Genomic DNA, 6,690 nt, shown 5'->3' on the forward strand with positions numbered 1-6,690 from the left:
AGAGAGAGAGACATTGAGGGTGGGGGCAAGGGAGGGGACTGGAGGAGAAGGAAATGCATGAATGAATTTTTTTTCCAGGAAGAGGAGAAGGAGCCCTCCTTCCGTTCATCCGTCCAGCTCTCTCCCCTCTCGGTCTCCACCCTGCTCCCCTCCTGGTCCTCCCTGACAGACATGCATGATGCATCAGACCCAACACCGCTCCCCCATCACTCTGCTTCTGTTGCTATGGAAACTGCAACCCTGTTGACTGTGGTTTTGGGTGGGTGTGTGTGTACGTGTGTGGGTGTGTGTGTGCGTGCTTCTATGTATGTATGTATGTGCCTCCTCCATATCAGTCTGATATGTGTGTATGTATTTGTGTGTGTGTGTGTGTGTGTGTGTGTGTGTGTGTGTGTGTGTCTGTGTGCGTGTGTGTGTGCGTGTGTGTGTGTGTGTGTCTGTGTGTGCTTGTGTGGAGCGGATGGGCAGTGGTGAATGGCAACATACAATGAACCTGGTATTTCACACCAGGTGCTGTGGACTATAACACAACACTAAACCACACTAACACAGAGAAATTAATGTTTCACTTCATTTCTCCCGATCCCCCCTCACCCTCTTGCATTTTTCCACTCTACTCACTCCATTCATGCTCCCCCTCCTCACCCTTTCCCCTCCTCACCCTCACACCTGTGCTCCTCACCCTTTCCTCCGTTCCCACTCTCACCGTCTCCCTTCAACTCAACCTCACCCTCTCACCCCCTGCCCCTCACCCTCTCATCTCCTCACGACCAAGGGGGGGCTGCTGTTGTGTTAGCCGACCCGGGCTAACGAGCAGGCGGGTTCCTGACGAGACGCTCCGTGGAACCACAGCCCCCCCCCCCCAAGCGCCATGGCAACGGATGGGTGAGGGTGAATACTGAGCGATGCTGTGTGTGTGTCAGTGTGTGTGTTTGTGTATGTGTGTGTCTAAGTGTGTGTGTGTGCGTGTGGGTGTGTCTGCGTGTGCGTGTGTGTATATATATGTGTGTGTGTGTTTGTTTCAGTGTGTGTGTGCATGTGTGTGTGTTTGTGTGCATGTGTGTATATATGTGCGTGTGTGTGTTTGTGTGTGTGACTGAGATAATGCGATGTTTACAAAGCCTGTATTGTTGAGGATCACCCTGGGAGCAACAATTAGCCCCTAAAGACCCCACTCATTACCCGGTAATGGAGCGTTTTTCTAATTACTTTTGGCCTCAACATCCTTGGTACATCGGGAGCAGGAGTACTGATCTGTAATGTTTCGTTACATTATAACACACTTAATTAAAAAAAGTAGAGTAAAGTAGATGGACAGAGAGAGACAGAGAGAGAGAGACTGATAGACTGAGAGTGAGTGTATGAGTGAGTGAGAGAGAGGGAGAATAAGGGAGAGAAACCGAGAGAGTGAGTGAGCGAGAGAGGGAGAGAGATAGAGGGACAGAGAGAACGAGGAAGAGAGACAGAGAGATTAGAGAGAGACAGTGAGTGTGAGAGAGATAGAGACAGAGAGAATGAGGGAGAGAGACAGAGAGCGAGAGAGGGAGAGAGAGTGAGAGACAGAGAGAGAGAGAGATCGAGAGAGAAAGAGAGGAGAAAGAGAGAGATAAGGATCACAGCTACAGTGTGGGGGGGGGGGGGGGGGAGCCAGCTGTGCGTGGATTAAAGCTAAGGCTGCTCAAATTCAGAGTGTGTATCTCTGTCTGTTAACACTGCATTAACACTGCTAGGGTTAGGGGTTCCATTGCCAGTGTACCTCAACTTTTAGATCAAGGCATTAACACTGCCAGGGTAAGGTTCAATTCCCTGTATAGCTCTTCCGGTAAAGCATGGCATAAACCCTGCCAGGTTTAGGGTTTGGATTCTGTAGAGCAAGGCATTACCAATGCCTGGGTGAGAGGTTCAAATCCCATCCATGCTAAGAATGTATGCCGTAAGACACTTTGGCTGGAAGCCTCCTCTGAACGTCAGATGTTAAACGTTCTCTGAACCATCCCTCAGTGCTGAGCTGTAATCTGTACATCAGGAGCTGAGCAGAACTGGTGAACTCATTTGATATTATGATACTTCAAACATATGTAATATGGACATAATAATACAATACAAATAAATTATGAATAAATAGCTCATCAACTTTATTTTTTATCTATTTATCTAAAATAGAGTAAATCATTTGATAAAAACATAAACAGATACCTGTCTATTATTTTTAGTTCCAAATCTTTACTGTAAGATACAGGATATGGAGTTGATAAAAAAATAAATAATTTTAAAAAAGGAAATAAAATTACGGATAAACTGCAACAGTATTTTAATCTGACGGATGATCCCGGATCTTTAGAGAAAATGTATTCTCGTTTTGCTGTGGTTTTGTGTAGGTCTGCGGCTGCATCACTGAACCGAATTCACTGGCTTGTTTGAATCGGATGTTATAATAATATCGAGGAGATCGAAGAGAGAACAGTTCAAACCAAGTCCGAGATATAGTGGAACAGCGTGTTTTAAATTTAGGCCTGTGTAATCCGTGACTTTGATGTAAACATAGTGATATAAGCACAGCTGTGGGCATATATATACAGCCTGCAGGGTGGTTAACCTTTATATAAGGGTTAACCACTTTATACCAGGTTTCATCACTAGATGCCAGCAGAGTACACCATGAACACTAACGCTCCAGGGGAGTTACAGCGCAACGAAACACTAACCTGTTCCAGAGGAGTGTTCCTCGACTCCTCTATCCTTATAATTAAATAAGAAACCAGAAAAGTATTATCTCAGCGATACATTGAACTAAAAACCCAAACCTACAAACGCAGGTTTGTAGATCTCTGTGATGGAGGAAGTGGAGCGCAGAGAAAAATCGACCTCATCCGTCACGTTGTGATCGACGGTGCAGACTGAGGCCTGTTGCGTTGTGCTTTTACAGAGCCGAGGAGTCTCTACTCCATACTCAATCTCCTCCGTTATATTGGACCAGTAATTGGGGCGCAGGGCGCACTGCGAGGAGGTAATGCACCAAGAAGAAAGAAGATGAGAACACACCAGCCGGATCCGTCAGCCTGAATCTCCATCCAGAAGCGGAGACGTGGATGTGAATAATGGAAACGTGTATTCAGGATACTCCTTGAGATCTTTGAAAAACATCCGACTGCAGAGTTAGCTGCGCCTGTATGAGCCAATTAAGATGTTACACCGCTCCTATTTCTGACCAGTCAAGGGCATCTCTTCCCTCGACCCTGATTGGGAATTATGGTTAATGAGCTTTGGGCGGAAGCAGAGAGACCCCGCCCCCCTTAGGATGAACGGGGCCCCTGTGCAGAGGGTGAGCAGCAGTGGCGTCACTAGGCTGTTTTATTCGGGGCTAGAGCCCCGGATATTATTAAATTATCCCTGAATATAATTTTTGGGTAAATTAAAAAAATATATATTTTTTTTTTCGATATTTATTGGTATATATACTGGTAACTATGGACTGCATTAATTCAATTCAGTGTAGAAGTGATACAATGATTCTAGTCACTAATGGTAGTTAGTTATTTAGAAAGAAACAAGGGGATTCCAAGGACATCTCAAAATAAAGTAGCCTAGTCCTTCTGGAAAGATAAACAGTTGAAAAACAACCAGATTGTTTACCACCTCAAGTGAATTAATCTATCCTATCGCCAGTCAGATCCATCTATCTATCCATGATCCATCCATCCATATGTATATATATATATATATATATATATATATATATAAAGTATATATAAAGTATATATATTTAGTACTTTATATATATAAAGTATATATATATATATATATATATATATATATATATAAAGTAAGGAAATTTGTGTTTGGTTGATTATTTCTCTGTGGTAACAATGCTTTTTGGCAATAAATCTTATACCGTTGGAAAGCCTGTATAGTTCCCTTTCAAATGGTGCCCCATTTGTAAGGAACATGCACTTGTGGGATGAGCAGCAGAGCTGAGTATTTAGGTTGCGCCCATGAAAAATTTGCCAAATCTTCTCTGCCAATGCCAAACAGCTTATTCTGCCATTGACTCGTTTGGTGTTTGATGGATTGGAGGATTATCGTTTGAAGAAACAAGACATATTGGCAATTTAACAATTTATTCATTTCACAAACAGGAGCCTCAGTAGCGTGTGGAGGAACAATACACAGCCACAACAGCCTGACACCTCCTCCTCATGCTGGTCACCAGCCTGGTCACACACTGCTGTGGGATGGCATCCCATTCTTCAACCAGCATTTGTTGCAAGTCAGCCAATGTGGTTGTGTTGGTCACTCTGGCATGAACAGCATGCCCAAGCTGATCCCACAAGTTTTCAATGGGGTTCAGGTCAGGATTGCTAGCAGGCTATTCCATCATCTCCACCCCCATATTCTGGAGGTAGTCTCTGATAAACCCCGCCCTGTAGGGGCGAGCGTTGTCATCCTGGAGGATAGAGTTCTGTCCCAGACTGTTTTGCCTCCACCAAATGAGGTTATTCTATCGGTGCAGCAATCAGCATAGCGTTCTCCGCGTCTTCTCCACACTTTGACCCTATGATCCAACTGCCATAGGCAGAATCTGGACTCATCACTGAACATAACGTTCCTCCACATGTTCAGGTTCCAGTGCAGGTGTTGCCGACACCAGGGCAAACGGGCCTGACGGTGAAGGGCAGTCATGGCAGGACTCCTGGCAGCCCTATGAGACCGGAGATTGGCTGTGTGTAGTCTGTTTCGGATTGTCTGGGCAGAGAGCCGTCGGCCATATCGTCCTGCAAACCTTGACAGCAAATGTGTAGAAGAAAGCCTACGGCTATGAAATGGTCTTCTTGGGGTGTCGTCTTCTTGGGACGCCCACTTCGCGGCCTGGCTTTGACATCCCCCGTTATATGGAGCTTGGCCTTCAGTTTGGAGAGGGTACTAGGGCTCACTCCAAATAATACCGCAACTTGTTTTTGCGGAACACCAGCTTGAAGTTGCCCTATCACAAGGGCCCTATCCAGATCAGTCAAACGCGGCATGCCGATTCTAGGAGCAGACACTTACTGACTGTAGCTATACTTACAGCAGAAGGGCCCACTCAGGCACCCAATTGGCAGCACCTGTGGGTACCAGAAGCTCCAAACAAGTGTCAATAGCAACAGCAAAATAACCTGTTTGGCAATGGCAGAAAAGATTTGGCAAGTTTTTCATTGGCGCAACCCACGTTCTCAGCGCTGCTGCTCATCCCACAAATGCATGTTCCTTACAAATGGCGCATCATTTGAAAGGGAACTAAACAGGCTTTCCAACGGTATAAGATTTATTGCCAAAAAAGCATTGTTACCACAGAGAAATTAACACAAATTTCCTTACTTTTCGTGCTAAGTTTATATAGTCTGTCTCACTTGTATTCATTTTACTCTGAAATAACTTGAATGGAACTTTAGATGTTTGGGGATAAGCAGCACAGCAGTCAGGTAGCTATTTAAAGCTTTAATAAACTGCATATTTTGTTTATTTAGGTAAAGCATTATGAATAAATTTGCATGCACAATAACGCAGACAAAAAAATAAATAATCTTTTTGTATGCCCAGAGGGATCATTTTCTTTTCCCTCTGGGCTAAGCCCCGGATGTTTATGAAACCTAGAATCTCCCCTGATGAGCAGCCTCATGTACCCCATACCCGAATATATTACAGATTCCTTCCAGGGATATTGCATTTTGGGTTTTCATGAGCTGTAAGCAGTAATCATCACGATTAAGTCACTTTAACCATATGCTGCTTCCTATTCAACTCTTCAATACCGTGATCTGTACCTTTATAAGAAGCTTCACATGCCATGATTTAATAAAAATTTGAATGTGCTCCATTAATTTATTTTCATTTTGTTTTTATGTACTAGTAAATTAACTCATACTCGTATGTGACAAATAAAACTTCAAACTCATATCATCTTTCAGTGTGTTATAATCGCGGTGTGAAAATGGGGAAAACATTTTAATAATATTCTGTAACTTTTTCGGTTGTGTTTATAAATTGCGTAAAGAAGGCAGAGACGAGGCGGGCGGTATTTCCAACCTCTATGTGTTTATTATCTTGATACAGTGATGGGCTGGGCCTGTTACCGCGTCTGTATAAAACGAGGACAGGAGGAGAGAACAGCAGCTTCACGGTTCGAGTCTGTTCCCGCTCTCACTCGAGGCTCCCTCTGACATCACTTCCTCTGCACTGAACATAAAAAAATAAAACTGTAGGTTTCTGTATGGTGAGGATCCAGACCGCAACAGTAAGGGTTCTGGAAGGAGACATCCACCTCTCCTCTCCTGTCTCCTTCCCTTATCTCCTCTCTCTGAGGAGCAGGAGACATCCACCTCTCCTCTCCTCTGCTCTCTCGGAGGAGAAGGAGACATCCACCTCTCCTGTCTCCTTCTTTTGTCTCCTCTCCTCTCTCAGAGCAAAGTGGCTCGCTGTACAGTAATGAGTTCATCAGTTGTCCCCCTCTTATGACCACATGAGACCGAGGCGCTGCGAGGCTGAATATAGAACGTACCACTGGCCATATGTCATAAAAAACTCAAATAAAAAACTAACGCTGCCTGTGTTTGAGGGGTTTCAGCGGGAGGTTAAGTGTGGAAGCCGTCTTGATTAAGTCTGGTCCTTAAGTTCCCCCCATCCCCTTACACCCCCCCTCTCTCCCCTCCTGCA

This window comes from Pollachius pollachius (genome assembly GCF_949987615.1).
Source record: "Pollachius pollachius genome assembly, chromosome: 2".
Classification (NCBI taxonomy): domain Eukaryota; kingdom Metazoa; phylum Chordata; class Actinopteri; order Gadiformes; family Gadidae; genus Pollachius; species Pollachius pollachius.